The sequence below is a fragment of the Columba livia genome, chromosome 2, assembly GCF_036013475.1.
Source record: "Columba livia isolate bColLiv1 breed racing homer chromosome 2, bColLiv1.pat.W.v2, whole genome shotgun sequence".
Lineage (NCBI taxonomy): Eukaryota > Metazoa > Chordata > Aves > Columbiformes > Columbidae > Columba > Columba livia.
This window is the reverse complement of record NC_088603.1, coordinates 80,466,885-80,488,654: the sequence shown is the minus strand read 5'-3', so window position 1 is coordinate 80,488,654 and position 21,770 is coordinate 80,466,885.

The following is a 21,770-nucleotide window of genomic DNA, read 5'->3' as shown; positions in this document are numbered from 1 at the left end:
AATGAGAAGCTGATTTTACACATCTAGTTTTAATGACAATGCTCACATAAATGAAGAAGAATCTTAATAAGAAGTTACTATAATATTTTTCACTATTTTATTTCCGAAAGACCACCTCTTTTATGAGACTTGCAAGTCTCTTCTCTTTGGCAGAATGAATATATGGTAGAGTAGCTTTACTGAGTTTGTTCTCAATTGTTACTGGTTGTTGTTATATACTATTATTAAATACATTTATTTATTTCATTGAGCCTGAAGAATCTTTGCATCTCTTTCTCACATTGTACCTAACATGGAAATTACAAACCCTGGCATCAGGGTTTGTCATCCTCCTCCAGCATTTTTTAGTAAAATGGATGTGGATCACCAGATTTTTCCTTGCAGATTCACACCATGGGAATGCTGCGTATTTTCCATTATAATAAATTAACTGATTAATAGAATCATGTGAACATCTCACAATAAAAAACAGCCTCCTTAGTAGATTTTTTTCTATTGAATAAGAGAAAAAATAAATATTTTATTTAAATTCAGTAGCTTAAATTTGGAGTCTGCTGCAGTGAATTTCATTATGGATATCTGTAACAGCAGCCTTAGAATCTGCCACTAATCCTCTGATTTATTTTTATTGTTTCAGTTATGTCTTCCCTGACCTTGGTGCTGTGAGGGTTTACACTGCACACTGAAGACACTTATTTTGAACTTAATCCAGTATTTTTAGAGTAGAGTCCAGCTGCTGGCAATTCTCTGCTAATAAGCCCAAAGGCTTCACTGTGGATGCTGACATTGGGCATGTACCCAAAGAAAGACAGCTGCTCTTGTAACTCAGAAATACAGAAATATTGACTGGATTCCAACTGAAAACTAAGATTTTTAAATGAAAATTGTAGGAAATAAATCCAGACCATTTGCAGTAATTCCTCTCATTTGACTGCTGTCTTCAGAACTGGGAGTTTTCAACATGATCCCCAAATAACTTTCATAAAGACGTTATTGCATTTGTTGAACTCGGTTTCCTAGCATATTATTAATAGGGAAAGTTCAAGCTAGTAAACAAACTTAGCCTTTTACACTACAGTCTCATTTAGATGGATCTACAAACCTTCCAACCATGAGTGTTAAATATGTATCTAACATAAATGATGGAAAATCAGGCATGATCTTTTTGAACCCTTACTACCAACAACTCATGTAATTTACCTGCATTGACCTTGATCACACTTTCTTCCAGAGTCTTATCACTTGCATGCATTTTGGGTATCATTGTAGAAATCATTGGTACAAGGTTTAATTTATTCTGTCATCAGTCATGAGTTTGCTATTTTTATTATTCCTGCTTAACTGTGATTCTTGAAATTATTATGAAAGTTTTAACAGGCCATTGAAAACTTCTGTGTTGTTTCATAGAAGCTTTAAACTTAACATTTTAAGCATTTGTCTGTATAGACCAACACAAGTAAAGACAGGCGGATGTAAGTCGACTTCTGAGCAAATTTTGTGTGGAGGCATGGAGTCACGACTCCTGGGGTCTCCTGAATCACAGCTGTTGGAAGAAGACCAAAACTAAGTTAGCGAAGAGTCTTTGCCAGGATGACTAAGTTACTAAAGAAAGTCTACTTAGAGAACTTAAGCCATTGTTTTCAGTTCTAACCACTGTTCTGCAGTTAGGGTTGCCTTAAGAAAGTACGAGTGCAATATTGAATATTCTACTAAAATCCATGTTTAACACTCTGTCAAATCAATTTTTCTGTTATTTGGCAGCTGGGGGAAAACTTTGCCCATTCTCTGCACATTAGAATTAAGAGATTACGGAGCTGGCCAGCTCAGTTTGAAACAAAACCTTTTTTAAGAATATGAACATACAACGGTTATGGAGTAGAGAATTACTTTCCTTCAAGATAATTTGCAATTTTTTTAACATCAAGAGACTGTCATCTGGGTGGATCAATTATGTTGCTGCTTTGAAATTATGTTTTGTTTAGAGCTTGCTTCCTGACAAGAAGGTTTTCAAGATTTTTTACAGGCACTTTTATAATTGGTGAGAGCAAAAGACAAGATAATAAATAGATAAGATGCTGTCATGTGAAAAAGTAAAACAAGTAATATTTACCTTGTTCATTGCTAAGGTTTACTCTATGCTTTATGTGTGTTTTCACAGAAACCTGTTCAAGAAAAATATAATTGCATTTCCTCAGACAAAACAAATGTGCAGGCACAAAAGAAGGGCTGTGTGTTTTTCATGGCTTGCGGGGGTGTGCTTCTGAAGGAGGAGTGTATTGTGATGTCTCACAACTCAGTCCTTTTAAGACTTGTTTTGTCAATACAGACATGCAATAGCTAAAAGGCAGTAGGCACCCTTACTAAAATTGCAGTAGTCTAAAAAACCTGCTTTTAACAAATATGTTAACAGTTTAACTAACCTAGATTTATCTATAATGGTACATTTCCCTTGCTTAGCATGGTCTGAGGGGGAAAAAAGTGTGTTTTCAATTCCTCAAGTAACACATCCAGTTATGTAATAAAGGTTTCACTGCCCCAAGGACCAGAATTCATGCTGCTAAGCTGTGGTATTGATGTGCAATATTAAATTACTATATTCATAATTATTTCATCAAATAAAACACTGACTACAAGAACGTGACCAAAAAAAATCAAGAAAAATTCTCAAAATGTCTTTATTTTACTAGGAAGGTATTTTATTTCACAGAATTGGTATCCTCTTCCTCAGCTCATCTCTAGACTTTCTAATGAAATACATAATTGTATTCAAATTAGAACTGCTATACTAGTTCTAGTCACAGTTTAGCAGAAAACTTATTTCCTTTTCAGTGAAATAGCCATATCTTCCCATTTTCAACAGAACATGCAGGTTAATTCCTAAAGTAATGCTTTATTGTGTTAGAAATAGAATTATCAAGGAAGAGTATATTAAGTCTTCTTCATAGATAAAATTCATGCGGTTTATATCTAAGGCATGAGAAAAAGTTGAAGTTAAGGTTTACAATCTTAGTCACTTAATTTTTTGTCTGTTTTTAAGTATGTTCTAGAAGTAAAAAAAAAATTTAAAAGTAATAAGTATTGGTATAAAGAAATGTAGGAATGTAGGATATATGCAGAAGTTATTTGCACTCTTACATGGTGCTGTGGACATGGTTGGTATTATAAAAAACTCAAGGCCAATATCTGAGGTTTCTACTTCAGACTCCATGCAGACTTCTAGCATCACTGAACTTCACCAAAGTGACTACAGATCTGTGTTTGAATCACAGCCTGTGTTACAATCTAGTTTTGCTGTAAGCATCTTTACCTTGTCACCATGGTAGCTTCATATTAAATTCAGTATTTACTTTATTGGGAAATAAAAACAAAAAATGCAGTCTTTGCCTTTGAACTGGTGAAATATTATTTCCCTGAACTGCAAATACCAATATAACTTCAGCCTCTCAAAATCATTTTTCTGTTTCTGCATGTCCTGGGGAGCATTGCTATATTTTCCTGTTTTGCAAAGATTAAAATGTAAAATTTTCAGTGCCATTCCTGAAGCATACTTCCGTGTAGATGAAGGTAGCATGTTTTTATGAGTTTCAGAGATTTCCAGACACAGAGTTAACACTAATATTAAGTAATCATATGCTAATAATGAGCATGCAGTCTTTTGTAAATTTAGGGATTGTCTGCCAGCTAGGCGTTAGTAAACTTGTAGCTTAGTTTAATAACAATTGCAGTTGACTTCAGCGATAATGAAATCATTGTAACTATTGCCAATGACCAGAGCATTATTTTAGGATTGTTTATTACAGTAAAGGAGCACAGAACTAGCATACACCCCCAGTAAATATTTAAAATCAAAATAATTCCATAATAACTAAGCCCACTAGTTTTAGTTGAATAATACAACTAGCATAATAAAACAATTTTTTTCTACTGCAATAATTCTTTGTCCTGGGTAGGCCAGGACTACTTTTCTAACAAAGGAAAAATTATTTACCTGTCTAGCATACAGATACTCCCTATTTTTTCTTATGGTTTTGTCAGAGTTTTCATTTCACAGATAAGAAAGTTTAATCTGTTCATTGCATGGAATAGAGAAAATTCAAAATCTAATCCAAATATATTAAAATGGGAATGTCTGTAACTGCTCTGTCCTCAAAATCTGTCATATCTTTGACATAACTCAAAGCTTCATGTGTTCCCAATCTCTGAGCCACCTTGACTCATCATAATTTATTCCAGCTCATGCAATTAATAGTTTCTTTTGACCTTTAATTTTTCTTTCATACATCTCCTTTTCTTCACATAAAAAAAACCCACACAACAAGTTAGAGAATAAACCATTGCATTATGCCCACTGATGTTTGTCTAGAAGAATACTGAAGTGCTGACAAGACAATGGATGCTTCAACATGCTGGCTCAAACATTCGTCACGCTTGCTGACGAAGACAGTTTTAGAAGACAAATCATTACAGCATTCACATGGCAGATAATTCTTTTCAAGTTTTATAACATGCATTGCATTGTTTTTATTCTAGAAAGCCAATTTAACTTCTAATGAATTTATGACTACTTCTTTGATCTCAGCTGCTCAGAGCTTACTATTAATTTTGTGTTTGTGTAATCTTTCATAGTCTTAAAACCACATGAATATAGAACATCAAAACACTCGACATATACCAGTGTAATTCCTTTTACCTTCTCTTTTTTGAATAGTTTTATACTGTGAGGAACCTTTTGAGGCCATCTTGATAAACTATTTTCAGTTCTTAGAATTTATTTAGAACCATATGTTCTTTTTTGCCTCAGAATTATTTAGCAGCAAAAAAAGGGGCAATGTTATTTTCTTGGATCACAGGGGTATTCTAAAATAGGTAAGCACATTAACCTGTGGACCCTTATGGAGTGTCATTAAGGTTCCAGAGAATGTGGACAACTTCACATAGGTTTCTATGACAGGTTTCCATAGAACTTACTCAACCAGGGAAACAATGTTGGGTTAGACTTTGTATGAAATTTCAGATCTAGCAGAAGTCAATGGAAATATTTATATAATTTCCAAATAGGTCCAGTATCTCACTCTTAGTGCAACAAATTTCATCAAAATATGATATAATAAACACTAGTTGTAATTGGTAATGAAGCAGACCATCCCTCAAAGGAAGCCTTCAGCCTTGAGTGAAAGAGCATGACAATAGTTTCCTATGCAGCTGCAATTAATTGTTTCTTTCAGACACCAGATATTTTGCTTTTCTTCCTGAAAAAAAAACCATACAGATACCTGACAAAAGCAATTATTATCATTGCTACTAATTTGAATTATTATTGAATTCTAGAGCAAGCTGACATAAAACATAAACTTGATGGAGCTGAGCTTCTAAAACCAAGGTTTTCTCCCAATCAAAAGTCAGCTTTACTGGCAGTGTTTCTGAGAAGACTGAATAAAAGGTCTCACTTATTCTTTCTAAATAAACAAAAATCTAATTTTAAAAACACTGTGAAGGTGTGCACAACATTTCTAAAGAGATGGTAGTTTGTATTGCGACTCACCAGAACTGTCAATCTAATACCCAACACTGAAGGAATCAATCTTCTGCTACTTCTAAAGATAGTTAGAAAGAATAAGTTTAATGTCTTATTCAAAAGGTAAAATTCAAAGGCTATTCATAGCTGTGGAAGAAAACACTGACCCTTTCTACATTATCCAAGATAAAATTATTTTAATTCAAATTGAAAACAGACTGAAAAATCACATTCCAAGTGAAGCCATAGAATATTTTGCCACAGAAATATTACAGCAGAAACTTAAGCTCTCATATTTGGAAGATTTAGTCTTTCACAAAATAGGAAGAGGATACTGCTTCTTTTCCAAGTAATGCTCAGGACCATCACAACACATGTAATCCCTCACTATTTGCCATTCACCTGATTTTTCTAAGGGAAGATTTTTTCCTAGCATGTCTCTTCCAGCTTTCCAGCTGCCACAAAACCTCACCCTTGCCTAAAAGCAGAATTTCAAGCCCTACGTAGGCTTTTCTTTAAGCTACAACCCTTTAGGGGTGAGAAAAGGGGAAAATTATTCAATAAAAGGAGCAGTTACCTTACATCCAATTGACTAGAGAACAACTACTAGCAGAGTAAAAGCAGACTAACACAGTAAAATCATTCAGAGCCCTGAGTTACTCTCATTCTACCACAGGCTGGCAGATAATCCATTAGAGGGGGGAAGTATGTGAAGCAATATTCCTTTTCTGTGATTTAGTAGTATTGGTAGCTCTGAAGAACACATCTTTTAGGAGCAAATGGATACACCACAGTCTAAGAGCTGAGATTAAAAAAAGAAATGAGTGGAACACACTGATGTATATGAAAACCATCACATTTATTATTCTGTATATTGTTAAGCCTCATTTTACTCTCTCTGCAAACACACAGATGGCCTGGATAACGTCAGAATGAAAAGTCACTGCTCATTGAGGCCAGCAGCTCCTGTGCTGGCACAACCTGCAGCAGAGCACCCCAGTTTGGTGAACAGGGGGGTTTTCTGAACCAGGAAAACCTCAGGGGAGTGGAGAGGCACACCAGGAGCCAGCAGCTTGTGTGACAGCGGCTGATGAGACCTGAGCAGGGTCAGGAGCAATGGCAGCCAAGCCCCACAATGCCTATAAAAGAAACACATAGGGAGCACTAGCGACCAGAAAAGGGTGGGCAAACAAGGTGTGGCATATCAGCAAGGGCAGTTTGTGTGGCAATTTGCACGGAAGGGTGCACAGGAAAGGCACTGAATTTCTGCCACCTCGATCAGGGAGCAATGGTACCTAGCCAGCAGAAAGGCATGTCCTCTCTGAGCTCTGCACCCACCATAACTGATGCAGCTTCCAGACAGAGCTGCAGTGGAAACCTGCTGCCACCCAGCTGTCGGGCTGCAAGGTCTGCCCTGCTCTTGTGCCAGCACCGAACAGCAGCAGTGAGCAAACCTGTGGGATGTGCACCCAGGTGGAGGAACAGAGGATTCTCTATCCTCTCTCCACATGGCTGAATGCAGTGATATAAGGAGAAATGGGGCAATGGTGACAAGTTCCTCCCCGGTATAGCAGGAGGGTCTCTTCTGTGACTACCTCACCTTTCCAGGTGCCCTCGTACAATAGGGACAAGGCTCTGCAGGTAGAATCAGATAGCAAGGACAATGGTTCATCTAGGTCAGGGGGTTACATTTATGTAACATTTAATATAACTACTTCTACATTTACACAGTCCTAAAATTACATTTAGCTCTTTGAAGGTAACAGCGAGGCTGATGTGGCCCCAAGTGAAAATGAGTTTGACACCCCTGATCTAGGTCATAGGTATTGCTGAGGTTAAGTTGGTCAGTGCCCTGTGTCAAAACCACTTCCGTAAGGAAAAAAAGATGGGTCATAGTCATAGGAGACTCTCTCCTGAGGGGCTTAGAGAGCCCAATATGCTGACCTGACCCACTTCTTAGCAAGTCTGCTGCATCTCTGGGCCCAGGGTTAAAGATGAGAAGATAAAACCCTAGTACCCTGGTACAGCCCTTAGATTATAATCTATTATTGCTTTTTCAGGTGGGCAGTGATGAAGTTGCATTATGAAGTCCAAGGGCAATCTCAAGGGAGACCTCCAGGCAGTGGGACAACTAGTTAAGGGATCAGGAGTGTCTTCCTCTGTCTTTTCAGTTGCAGAGTATGAGGAAACAGGAAAAGCCACCAGATCAATGCCTGGCTTGAAGCCTGATGTCACCAGTAGAATTTTGGGGTTTTGATCATGGTCTACATGACACCAGATCTGCTGGCAACAGATGAGGCACATCTGTCTCAACGGGATGAAAAGACTTTGCACAGGAGTTAGCAGGGTTCATGGAAAGAGCTTTAAGCTATATTTAAAGGGAGAAAGGGATAAAACCAGGCTTGCTAGAGAGAAGTCTGGGCATGGTATGCCAATGTCTGAGGGACAGTGTGCTAGTGAGGTCCTTCCATCTGCCATCCTAGTGCAGGTAGGGGATGGAGAACAACATGACAGAAAAGACACAAAGGTTATTGATGTGTCAGAAACCATGGAAGCTCCTGAGAATGATCACATAGGAATTAGGGCTTCTCAAACAAAAAAGGTGGCAGGATCAATAGCCCAACTAAAGTGCATCTACAACAATCCATGCTGCATGGGCAACAAACAGGAGGAGATGGAAGCCATTGTGCAGCTGGAAAAGTATGACAGAGTTGCCATCACAGACACATGGTGGGGTGACCTGCACAACTGGAGTGCTGCAATGGGTGGCTATAAAATCTTCAGAAGGGTCAGGCAAGGAAATGGAGGTGTGGTAGTCATGTATGTTAGGGAGTGGTTTGATTGTCTAGAGCTTGGTAATGGTGATGGTAGGGCTGAGTGTTTATGGGTACGAATGAAGGGAAAGGCCAACAAGGCAGATATCATGGTGGGAGTCTGTTAAAGACCACCAAAATTAAATGAAGAGGCAGAGGAAATATTCTATAAGCGACTGGGAGAAGTCTCACAATTGCTAACCATTGTTCTTGTGGGGAACTTCAACTTACCAGACATCTGCTAGGAGTACAACACAGTAGGGAGGAAACAGTCTGGGAGGTTCCTGAAGTGTGTGAAAGACAAGTTCCTGAGCCAGGTGACGAGGGAGCCAACTAGGGAAGGCACCCTGCTGGACCTGTTTTTTGTGAACAGAGAAGAACCTGTGGGTGATGTGATTGGTTGGAGGCTGCCTTGGGCACAGCAGTCATGAAATAACAGATTTTTTGATTCTTTGAGAACTAAGGATGGGGCTTAGCAGAACTTCTGCCTTGGACTTCTGGAGGGCAGAGTTAGGCCTTTTAGGAGCATGGTTCACAGAATCCCTGAGGAGGCAGCCCTGAAGGACAAAGGAGTCAAGGAAAGCTGAATCTTTTTCAAGACTGAAGTCTTAAAAGCACAGGAACAGGCTGTCCCCATGCCCTGAAAGATGAGCCAGTGGGGAACACTGGCCTGGCTGAACAAAGAGACTTGGCTGGAACTCAGGGAAAACACAAAACAAAACAAAACAGAGATTATAACCTTCAGAAGAAGGGGCAGGCAACTCAGAAGGGCTACACAGATGTCATGAGGTTATGCCACGAGAAAATTAGAAGGGCCAAAGTCCAACTAGGACTTAATCCGACTATTGCTGTATGTAAAAGACAATAAAAAATGTTTCTATAAGTACATTAGCAACAAAAGAAGACCTAAGTTGAATCTCCATACTTTAGTTAATGCGGAGGGAGACAAAGGCTGAGGAAAAGGTTGAGGTACTTAATGAATTCTGTGCTTCAGTTTTTAATGGTAAGACCAGATGTTCTCTGGGTACCCAGCCCCCTGAGAGATGGGGAGCAGAATGAAGCCCCCATAATCTAATGAGAAATGGTTAGTGACCTGCTACACCACTTAGACACACACAAATCTATGCAGATGGATAAGATCAACTCAAGGGTGCAGAGGGGCTCGTGGAGGTGCTTACCAGGCTACTTTCCATCATTTATCAGCAGTCATGGCTAACCAGGAGGTCCCAGTCAACTGGAAGCTGGCAAATGTGACACACATCTACGAGAAGGGCTGGAAAGAGGATTTGAGGAACTACAGGACAGTCACTCTGACCTTGGTGCCTGGAAAGGTTATGGAGCAGATCATTTTGAGTGCCATCACACAGCATGTACAGGACAACCAGGTCATCAGGCCCAGTATGAGTTTATGAAAGGCAGGTCCTGCTTGACTAACCTGATCTCCTTCTATGACAAGGCGATCCACTTAGTGGATGAGGGAAAGGCTGTGCATGTTGTCTACCTAGGCTTTAGTAAAGCTATTGACACCATTTCCCACAGCATTCTCCTAGAGAAACTGGCTTCTTGTGTCTTGCACAGCCATATTCCCCACTGGGCAGAGAAGTGATTGGATGGCAGGGCCTAAAGAGTTGTGGTGAATGGAACCAAATCCAGTTGGCAGTCAGTCACGAGTGGTGTTCCTAAGGCTCAGTACCGGGGCCAGTTCTGTTGAATATTTTTATCAAGGATGAGGGGATTCAGTGCACCTTCAGTAAGTTTGCAGATGACACCAAGTTGGGTGGGAGTGTTGATCTGCTGGAGGGTAGGAAGGCTCTATACAGGGATTTGGACTAGCTGGATCAATGGGCTGTGGACAACTCTGTGAGGTTCAGCAAGACCAAGTGCTGGGTCCTGCAATTGGGTCACAATAACCCCATGCAGTGATACACACTTAGGGAAGAGTGGCTGGAAAGCTGTCTGGTGGAAAAGGACCTCAGTGTATTGGTCAATAGCTGGCTGAATATGAGCCAACAGTGTGCCCAGGTGGCCAAAAAAGCCAACAGTTTATATCAGAAATAGCGTGGCCAGCAGGACTAGGGAAGTGATTGCTCCTCTGTACTCAGCACTGGTGAGGCCATACCTCAAATTCTGTGTTCAGTTTTGGGCTCCTCACTACAAGGAAGACATTTGAGGTGCTGGAGCCTGTCCGTACAAGAGTAACAATGCTGGTGAAGGATCTAGAGAGCAAGTCTTATGGAGAGCAATTGAGGGAACTAGGGTTGTTTAGCCTGGAGAAAAGGAGGCAGAGGGGAGACCTTATTGTTGTCTACAACTACCTGAAAGGAGGTTGTAGCATGGAGGGTGTCAGTCTCCTTTTCTGTGTTAAAAAGTGATAGGATGAGAGGAAATGGACTCAAGTTTCACCAGGGTAGGTTTAGATTGGATATTAGGAAAAAATTCTTCAAGGAAAGGGTTGTTGGGCAGTGGAACAGGCTGCCCAGGGAAGTGGTGGAGTCACTGTCCCTGGAAGTATTTAAAAGACGTGTAGATGTGGTGCTTAGGGACATGGTCTAGTGGTAGACTTGGCAGTACTAGGGTAAGGTTTACGGTTGAACTTTATGATTTTAAAAGTGTATTGCAACCTAAATGATTCTATGATTCTACCTGCAAGGGCACAGCTCTGCTATATAGAAGACTTATTTTTAAACCACTTAATATTTATCAACAAAAACCAACACTGAATTACCATCATGCTTTCAACCTCTTGTTGAAAAAATTAAGTGAAAAAAATGCAGTGAGGGAAGATTTACTACCGTTTCTTTTTTTTAAGTTGAGGAGAGGCATGATACCTTTAAAACAATACCAAACAGCCAAGACCCAGGTAAAATAATCTAATATGCTTCTCTTTCAAATATAATATGAATATGTTTTCATACCACAGTGCAAGATTTAAAGTAATTTAATGTTGTGCATTTATTTCAATCTGACAATAAAAAATATGAAAAAAAGGAAAAAAAAGTATTTTTTTTTCATGAACATTCTTTTACACAGAAAAGATAAGCAAAAAAGGTAAAATAAAGACAGCCTCTTAAAGGAAAAATATCTCTAAAGATCTTAATCAAGTCCTTGACTTCTCTACCTTGTCCTAATGAATTAAATGTGTAGGGAAAATAAATTGGCTAGAATTTAAATAGACTAGACTATCCTAATTGACTATTCCAGAAATGTGCCCTTTCACTGATGGCTTTGTATTTGTTTTATTTGAGTGTATTTAGTCTTACCTCTATCTAAAAAGGGAAGCAGCAGACCCATTATAAAGAAGAAAATCTTAAAAACACAAATGCATAGAAATGAGCAAATGTTAATGAAACCCCCTTCAGGGTTAACCTGAAGTACACATATAGCAAATGAAGCCAAACTCTACCTCTCTAATTAAATTTTTAAATTGACTACTCTTAATATATTGGGCAATCCCCTAAGATTTTAAAGTCACCTTCTAAATCTAATTGTGAAGGATCATTTACTCTGCTTCTTTCCCTGTGTTTAGAGTTTGATAAATTATTCACCTCAGAGTCACCACTAAACCTCAGTAAAGGTGATTAAAAACTGGGAAAATAAAGACTGCAATGGAGTTGCAATGGAAGGAATTACTTCTTTGGGATAAAAAGCAAGTGAACAGTTGCAATTGTCATTAAAATATAGATTAGTATGCCTTTTAAAGGTTAACTTAAAAGCAAAGAGTTTTTTCATTAAAAATGCACAGCTTGGAACTGACTTGCTAATTAAGGTATTAAGAGCCCAATGTCACTGTATAATGGCATTTCTATATTTGACACACATTCTCTGTAATCAACATCTGATCATACTCTGTGTGGATTGCAACAGAAAGAAATGCTGTACATATCTCAAAACCTAGATGACAAAAGATAGTTTTAAATTATGTAGCTTTAACAAGAGGTCAACATGAGAGAAAACCAACTGCAATCAGATATCTGTCATACTTAATTAGATGGTCTGAAAACACCACTAAAAAAACAGAGTTAGCTTAGCCCTTTTAAAAGAAGTGTAGATAAAACCGAATTTTGCCAGGCCTGCAGTGTCTTTATCCTTACAATGATGTCAAGAGTGGGTATGAAGAAAAGAAAAGCAGGGAAAGCTGACTGCAATTAACAGGGGTTTAGTGGGGCACAGCAGGTTTCAGTGAGATGCAAGTGGGGACCCCATTAAATTATTATATCTTCCAGTCAGTCTAAATTCAGGAGAGAGGGTTCTACTTCTAAATCCCTATCTCTTGCTTAGCTTTTCAATCTTTCCCTCCTAAGTTTTCTGCACATGTTCCTTCTTCCACCCCTGTGCTCCCATACTCTTTGAGATGTAAGAGCAACTGCAGTCACGTGCCTTATCTCCAGCATCATGCATCCTTTTGACCTTTTATCTTAGTGAAGGTATGGAGGAGACCTTGTTTTTATAGATACCTGCACCCAGTACTAAGGGCTAGGACAGGGACAGGGACTATCTTAACAAATGCTGAAGAAATTACTACAAGGAGGACAGCAAGCTCCCGCCACATTTTGAGATGAAAGAAGGACCTTTTAAACACTAACCCTCCAACCACTCCATAGATACTCATCACATACATGTCATGTCAAGGCATACTTTCTGAGGGAGTAATCTTACACAGAGTGAAAAAGACAACTTTACCAGCAAAAAAATTGTCACTACTCTTCTACAGTTTCTCTGCTTTTATGACGTTGTCATCTGGGAAACCTGTATTTCTTCTGACAACTAGTCTCAGATTTTTGCTATGCCTAACTTTTTTTTTTTTTTTTTTTTTTTTCCATAGGCAGCCATGCACACATTCTTTAAAAAAAAATGTGATGTGATCTTACAGAGACTAAAATATTCTGTTTACCTCTAGGACACATGGAGCAAAAAAAGAACTTTAGAGAAAACTGGAAGTTGAAGAATTAACCACACATTAAGAGCTTTAAGAACAATGAAAAGGAGGAAGTAGAGAGATCTGAAATTCCAGGCAGACGACATTTCTGTGGAGACTTTGTCAGGAATTGTCTACAGAGAAACTGGAGGATTCAGCAGTAAGTGATCACAGATCTAGGCACTTTTGCCCCTGAGGAAAGATTGAAAGAATTTGAGTCATTTCTAGAGAAAGCATGGTGAGAGAGATGGTAACTCATAAATATCTGCTGCTTCAAAGAGAGGAAGTAAACTGTTCTTGTCCCGTTTTCAGTAGCAGTATAATTCCTTCACTCTTCTTCATCAACACTATTATTTGTAAAATACTTTCTCATGATAAGTGAGCACCAGCATATGCTGCAGGAGAGATTGAAATTTTATCAGAAGCTTTCGGAATACTATAGTTGCACAGCATGTAGTGATCCTGCTTTGAGGTAACTGAACTTTTAACACCACGTACAGCTGGTTTTCCCTCTGTACTATCCCTTCATCTATTCTAAATATTACAGCATTCAAAAAAGCAGAAATGGGTTATCTGCTAGTGTAATTTGAACAGAATCTAATTTTTACCTTAGACAACAGCTATTACAAATTGAGTAGGTTCTGGTCATAGCTGGAGACAAGATTTAATTTCACTTTACCATGAGAACTATCCAAACAGAAGCAGAACTAGATCCTGCATCAACTTGGTCTCATCAATGCCCTGCAATGCTAAAATAATCCTTTAAATTTGACAGTGTTTATTAATGTACTAATCAATTTAGCAAGCAAGCAAAAAAAAAGAAGTAGAATGAAGAAAATAAAATTTTCATCAAGGGAAATGTGATCAAGCATTAAGAAACAAAGCAAAACAACCTCATCTTCATTATGATTCTGCACACAGGTGCAGAAAGAATATTAGAATTTTTATCACTGCTCTGGAATACTTTAACCCATGTGTCTTAAACAAAACATGCAGATGGACATCGCTGTTAAATGATAATTATTTTAACCACAAATTAAACTGCTACTTTTTTTCTTGTTAGAGTTTTCACTAGCTTCACATAGAAATACTTAGCTAGGAAAAAAAAAAATAAATAGAAGAATTACTGTAGGGAAAACTGCTGCAAGCTGTTAAGTATATTTATTATAACTATTATGACAGAGAAATTCTTCAAGAACAATCTCCCTCCCTAAAAGTACAATTGCTGTAATACTGCCAAAGACCTTGATACCAAGGATGATATATTTTGAAAGTGATGACTATAGAACTTAATTCTTGACTGCAGACAATAAAATTGGTAGAGGCCCCTAACACAGTAAGTCATTCATTTGTAAACAATTGTTTTCAACTGGAGCTAAATATGGGAATAGGCCTCTTCTCCATAAAGCCTTTTTTGTTTTATCAGTCTAATAATAGAGGTGTTCTGACAGATTCAAAGGATTCTTTTTCCTCATCAGTCCACTGGAGATAGGAAGTGAACACATTTCATGGACAAATATCTGCTTGTAGCTGCTTTTAACCCCAATGTGGTATTTCTTCCAATTTGCACTAACATGACAGCTGTGGTAGGTCAAACTGGATCATGTTCCATGATATGAGGAGCTGTTGTCCCATATATCCTGCCACATTTGTTATAAAAGTTAAGTTCTCTTTCAAGAAATAGTTGAAGGAGTACTCTGCATCAAGGTTAAGAAAGCAAAAGTTTCTGGTGTTGCCTAGTAGACAGAAGACAGAAAAATCCTAAGTTCAGGCACTCTAACTTTTATAGAAAGAATGATTGGTTTTGGTGTTCAGTTTTAACTTATAATCTTTAAATCTAGCATTTGTGAAAGAACAATTTCTGTTACAGTAAGCAAAATAAAATGGTCTTTCCTCTGGAGTACCCACAGCTGTCTTACTACTATCAAACAAGGAGATCTCAAGCATTTGTGAGGGGAAAAGATTCATCATTAGACTCATGCACAATATTTCCATTGACTGAAATGTTACATACACCTCAGTACAGAATTTAGCTATGAAGACTAACTTCAATTCTGTTAATGAAAATAAAAATAAAATAGCATAACATAGCAGATTATGGAGTTTCTTTTTTTTTTTTAATTGCTTTATCTTTATCATAAACTGTCTTTTTTTCCCCCAAGTGATGGCAAAAGAAAATGATTGAGACAAAATTTGACATACATGGAAATATAATTTTGGTGATTAGAAGACAATTATTATGAACTGAAAACTATAAACCTGACACTGCTGTGCCTTAAATTATTATTTTTAAATTCAAATTTCCTCTTTTGACATATTTATCTTTCATTTTACGAGATAAAATTATATTCAGGAGTGCAAGTAATTGGAAAATTTGACACAGTTGACTAAGCATCAAACCACAGTCTGCTTTCTAGGACAGACATGGATTCAGCTAATGATCACTGTAATCTACAAATTGACATTTTGTACACTGTCTTCCTCAAATATATTATTTTATGTTTCCAAAGTGCAGTATTTTAACTGTCACTGTCTGGCATGTTAAAGAAAAATAGATATATGCATAAATAGCTTCAGATCAATATGGAAAAGTTAGTTGTCATGTTAATATTGTAACCTGACCTCACTAAATCGTTCTCAGTTCAACACAATTAGTCCCAACACATAAAACCACAACATTGTTTAAACTTAATGTGAATTTATTTATTTTGTCAATTATAGCAAGTTCTCTTTAACTTTAGCAAGATAAGTGCTCTGCATTTTTCTCACTTTCTGGCATGCATTTTTTAAAAAAGACAATTTCATAATTAAAAAAAAAGCTTATTTTGGCAATCAAAAATTTTATGTTAATATACAACAGCCATTTTTGAACTCTTTCAATATGTCCAGTTTCATAGTATCACAGTATCACAGTATGTTTGGGATTGGAAGGGACCTCAAAAGATCATCTAGTCCAATCCCCCTGCTGGAGCAGGAACACCTAAGTGAGGTCGCACAGGAACATGTCTAGGTGGGTTTTGAAAGTCTCCAGAGAAGGAGACTCCACAACCTCCCTGGGCAGCCTGTTCCAGTGCTCTGTCACCCTCACTGAGAAGAAGTTTCTTCTCAAATTTAAGTGGAACCTCTTGTGTTCCAGCTTGATCCCATTACCCCTTGTGCTATCATTGTTTGCCACCAAGAAGAGCCTGGCTCCATCCTCATGGCACTCACCCTTTATATATTTATAAACATTAATGAGGTCCCCCCTTAGTCTCCTCTTCTCCAAACTAAAGAGACCCAGCTCCCTCAGCCTTTCTTCATAAGGGAGGTGCTCCACTCCCTTAATCATCTTCGTTGCCCTACGCTGGACCCTCTCCAGCAGTTCCCTGTCCTTCTTGAACTGAGGGGCCCAGAACTGGACACAATATTCCAGATGGGGTCTCACCAGGGCGGAGTAGAGGGGAAGGATGACCTCTCTCGATCTACTAGCCACCCCCCTTCTAATACACCCCAGGATGCCATTGGCCTTCCTGGCCACAAGGGCACAGTGCTGGCTCATGGTCATCCTGTTGTCCACCAGGACCCCCAGGTCCCTTTCCCCTACACTGCTCTCTAATCTGTAATTTCCCAACCTATACTGGAACCTGGGGTTGTTCCTGCCCAGATGCAGGACTCTACACTTTCTCTTGTTAAATTTCATTAGGTTATTCCCCACCCAACTCTCCAGCCTGTCCAAGTCCTGCTGGATGGCAGCACAGCCTTCTGGTGTGTCAGCCACCCCTCCCAGCTTAGTGTCATCAGCAAACTTGCTGATAGTGCACTCTATTCCGTCGTCTAAATCGTTAATGAATATATTGAATAATATTGGCCCCAGCACTGACCCCTGAGGCACTCCACTAGATACTGGCCTCCAACTAGACTCCGCACCATTGACTACCACTCTCTGGCTTCTCTCCTTAAGCCAGTTTGCAACCCACCTCTCTAGTCTATTGTCTAGACCACAGAGAATAGTGGTCAATGGCTTCCCATCTGGACTTTTCTTGCTAGAATATACAACTATGCAGGACATAACACAAACCCATGTAATTTGTGTCACATTTTGAATTAGGAATGTGCAAGAAATAAGCTTGTGCTCTCTAGTGTTGCCCCTCCAGCAGATGTCAGGGTGGTTGAAGTCCGTCATGAGGACCAGGGCCTATGAACATGATGCTTCTTCTAGTTTTCTGAAGAACACCCCATGTACTTCTTCCTGATCAGTGTAACAGACATCTGCATAACATTGCCTTGGCAATCTTTCAACAACATCCTATGTCAGACCTTTAAACAAGCAGAAAATGTCTCCAGATGACAGTTAGATGGAAGGATGGTAGCATCTGCTCTCTGCAGCAGACAGTCTCTGCTATCACTTGCCACTTACTCCTGATGCTTGTGCATGGTTCAGGCTCATCTAGCTCACATGATTCAATGGATGGAACTCCCAGCAGCTTGTCTCCTGGAAGGGCACTGAACCTCTTTGGCACCTGCAAATCTTCAGATCACAGAATAGTAGAATAGTTTGCGTTGAAAGGGACCTTCAATAGTCATCTAGTCCAACGCTCCTGCAATGAGCAGGGGAATCCTCAACTAGATCAGATTGCTCAGGCCAACGATTTGCCTTCTGTGCTGCAAGCACACATTGCCAGCTCACGTGCAATCTTTCACCCACCAGTACCCCCAAATCCTTCTCTGCAGGGCTACTCTCAATCCCTTCATCCCCCAGCGTGTATTGATACTGGGAGTTGCCCAAAGTCAAGTGCAGGATGTTGCACTTGGCCCTGTTGAACCTCATGAAGTTTGCATGGGCCCACTTCTCAAGCTTGTCCAAGTCACTCCAGATGGCATCCCATCCCTTAGGTGTGCCAACTGCACCACTCAGCTTGATGTCATCCGCAAACTTTCTGAGGGTGCGCTCAATCCCAATGCCTATGTCACCGCTGAAAATTTTAAACAGTACTTGTCCCAGTACAGACCCCTGAGGGACACCACTTGTGACTGGTGTCCATCCAGACATTGAGCCATTGACCACTATTCTCTGGGTGCAACCATCTACCCAGTTCCTCATCCACTGAGCAGCCCACCTGTTAAATCCATATCTCTCCAGTTTAGAGAGAAGGATGTTGTGGGGGACCATGTAAGTTTGTTTAAGTTTGTAAGTGTGTGTAAGTTTGCCAATGACACAAAATTGGGAGGAGCTGTTGACACTCTCAAGGGCAGAGAGACCATGCAGAGGGATCTGAACTAATTGGAGAACTGGGCAATCACCAACTGCGTGAAGATTAACAAGGGTAAATGCCAGATTTTGCACCTAGGACACAGCAACCCTGGCTGTACATACAGATTGGGGGACAAGATGCTGAACAGCAGCTCTGCAGAGGGGGATCTGAGGGTTCTGGTCAATGGCCAGATGAACATGAGCCAACAGTGTGTCCTGGCAGCCAAGAGGCCCAACTGTGTCCTGGGCTGCATCAAGCACAGCATTGCCAGTCAGGTGATGGAGATGACTGTCATGCTCTACTCTGCACTGGTGTGGACACACCTGGAGCACTGTGTGCAGTTCTGGGCACCATAGGATAAAAAAGATATAAAGCTACTGGAAAGTGTCCAGAAGAGGACTACGAAGCTTATGAAGGGTTTGAAGGGGACACCATAGGAGGAATGGCTAAAGTCACTCAGTTTGTTCAGCCTGGAGGAGACTGAAGGGAGACCTTATTGCAGTCTACAGCTCTCTCACAAGGGTAAGAGGAAGGGCAGGTGCTGACCTCTTTTCTCTGGCAACCAATGACAGAACCCAAGGGAATGGCAGGAAGATGTGCCAGAGGAGGTTTAGGTTGGACATTAGGAAAAGGTTCTTCCCCCAGAGGGTGGTGGAGCACTGGAACAGGCTCCCCAGGGAGGCAGTCACAGCCCCAAGCCTGATAGTATTCAAGAAGCAATTGGACAAAGTCCTCAGATACATGGTGTGAACTTTGGGGTTGTCATATGCAGGGACAGGATTTGGATCCTGTGGATCCCTTCCAACTCAAGACATTCCATGATTCTATGACCATATTAAAGGCTTCACAGAAGCCCACATGGATGGCATTCATAGCCCTTTGTCGACAGATGTAGTTACTCCATTGTACAGGGCCACTAGGTTGGTCAGGCAGGACTTGCCCTTGCTGAAGCCATGCTGGCTGTCTTGAATCACCTCTCTGTCCTCTGTGTGCCTTAGCATAGCTTCTAGGAGGATCTGTTCTATGATCTTCCCAGGCACAGAGGTAAGGCTGAGAGGTTGGTTGTTTCTGGGGTCCTCCTTTCTACCCTTTTTAAAAATGAGTGCGATGTTTCCCTTTTTCCAGTCACTGGGGACTTGACCTGACTGTCCTGACTTCTCAAATATCATAGAGAGTGGTTTGGCAACTACATCAGCCAATTCCCTCAGGACTCTGAGATGCATCTGCTTCTGAGTTGACCCAATCCATGGTGGAGTCACAGATCTTGGCACAGAGAGGGTTTTTCTGAGGCAGGGGAGTACCAGGGCAGCAGTGAGACCCGTCAGGAACTGCCAGCTCTCTTGCAGGAAGCACTGATGAGACCTGGGTATTGCCAGGGCAACAGTGACCATACCTATAAACAGCTCCCTAGGGAGTGGCAGTGGGTGTTTTTGATAATGGAATGGCCTACATGGCACCAGGTTTGCTGCCATCAGATGGGGCTCACCTTTCTCAAAGGGGGAAGAGGGTCTTTGCACATGAGCTAGCAGGGCTCATCAACAGACCTTTAACCTAGACTTGATGGGGGAGGGCGATGGTATCAGGCTCACCTGTGACAAGCTGTGGGACATGAAGCCAAGAATAGAGGGGTGGGGTGTTAGCAAGGACACTCAGCCAGTGGCCTTGAGACATGTTGGCCTCAGTGGAACATGCTTGAAGTCTTATGGAGATGAGCCAAGGGCTCCTGAGGTAATAAGAGTTCGACAGAAAAACACCAGTGTAACACTTTAAAGGAATGAAAAAACATTACTTTAACAAGGTGACATAGCCAACAGCCCAGCTGAAGTGCCTCTACACCAATGCACACAGCATGGGAAACAAACAGGAGGAGTTGAAAGCCATCGTGCTGCTAGAAGGCTATGACCTAGTGGTCATTACTGAAACTTGGTGGGACAGATCCCATGACTGGGGTGCAGCGAATGATGGGTACAAGCTATTCAGAAGGGAGAGGCAAGGAAGGGCAAAGGGGTTGTCTTCTATGTCAAGAGATGGATGGAGCATGATAAGCTGTCTCTGAAGAATAACCATGAGCAGATGGAGCAGGAGCCTTCCTCCTGGTGCCAGAAACTGCAAGCTTCCAGTCTTTTGCCACCACAGGAATCTCCATTTCCCAACCTCATCTGCACAGACTCTGCCTGCTCCTCCAGTTGGGATTTTGGTCTCTTGAAACTACAGGGTCTCAGAGAATATCCAGTGAACCTCTTATCATTTCTGATGATGCACAGTCTGCTGACCCTCTCCCACATCTCCTTCAGCTGGTGACACATATCCTCAACCTGTACATCTTCTTCGGGCTAGGAGATCATCGCCTTCTGCCTTAGCCTCAGCGAGAGGTGCCAAGCACACTTGTAGCCCAGGAACTGCAGGGCTGCATTATTCCTCACTGAGCTCACTGTTGTTTGAGGCCTTTCTTGTTACAGGGAAAATTATTTAAATCCCTGCTGGGGGTCATCCCCCATGGCACTCTGCTGAAGATTTATACGTTGTTTTGTGCAGTTGCTGGCCTGTTCCGTACACCCGACGATGTGAACGGTCACACAAACTGCTGTGGCTCTCGGTGACCTTTGTTAGCTCTACGTAATACGTAAAGGCACCTATGTTTGATAACCTCATGTTGTAAAGTAAACAGAATGTTAGTTTTACCTGTAGTGAAAGCTCACTTCTGAACTATAACTTCAGGTAAAAATAAAACTCAAGCATGTAAAATCTTTTGAGAACTAGAATAAGGATAGAAATAGAAGCAGAGAGGGTGATGGATTAGCTAAGTCCATAATGAATGCATATATTGCATATTAAAATACATTGATTTAGCTTTTGTTTTCCAGGAAAGATGTAATTCTAGCACCTGTAGTTACAAAGTAAACTAGGCACTTGGAAACTGTTGAATAAGTTTCAAGGTAGTCACTATTAGGCCATTTTCCCTGAAGGTGTGATCCTACAATCTTAATTTGGCAAACATATTTTCACAGTAATTATTGTTCATGTACTGCTTGATTGTTGTTAATCGAGCTTAATTTACATGAATGGATTCTGCTAGGATTCAGCAAACATAACAGCCTTAAATGCTACTTATAACTTTATGGAGTAAAGAAGAGGTAAAAAACCGTAAAAAGAATATACAAGTTAAATTTCCAAAAAATGACAGCATAGTTATATGTTCATAAAATTATAACTCTCAGACCAGTTGCTTGCTTTTTAAATCATTAATTTTTAAAGATCTGTATAGAAGAAGAGAGACACAACAAAGGTACAACAAC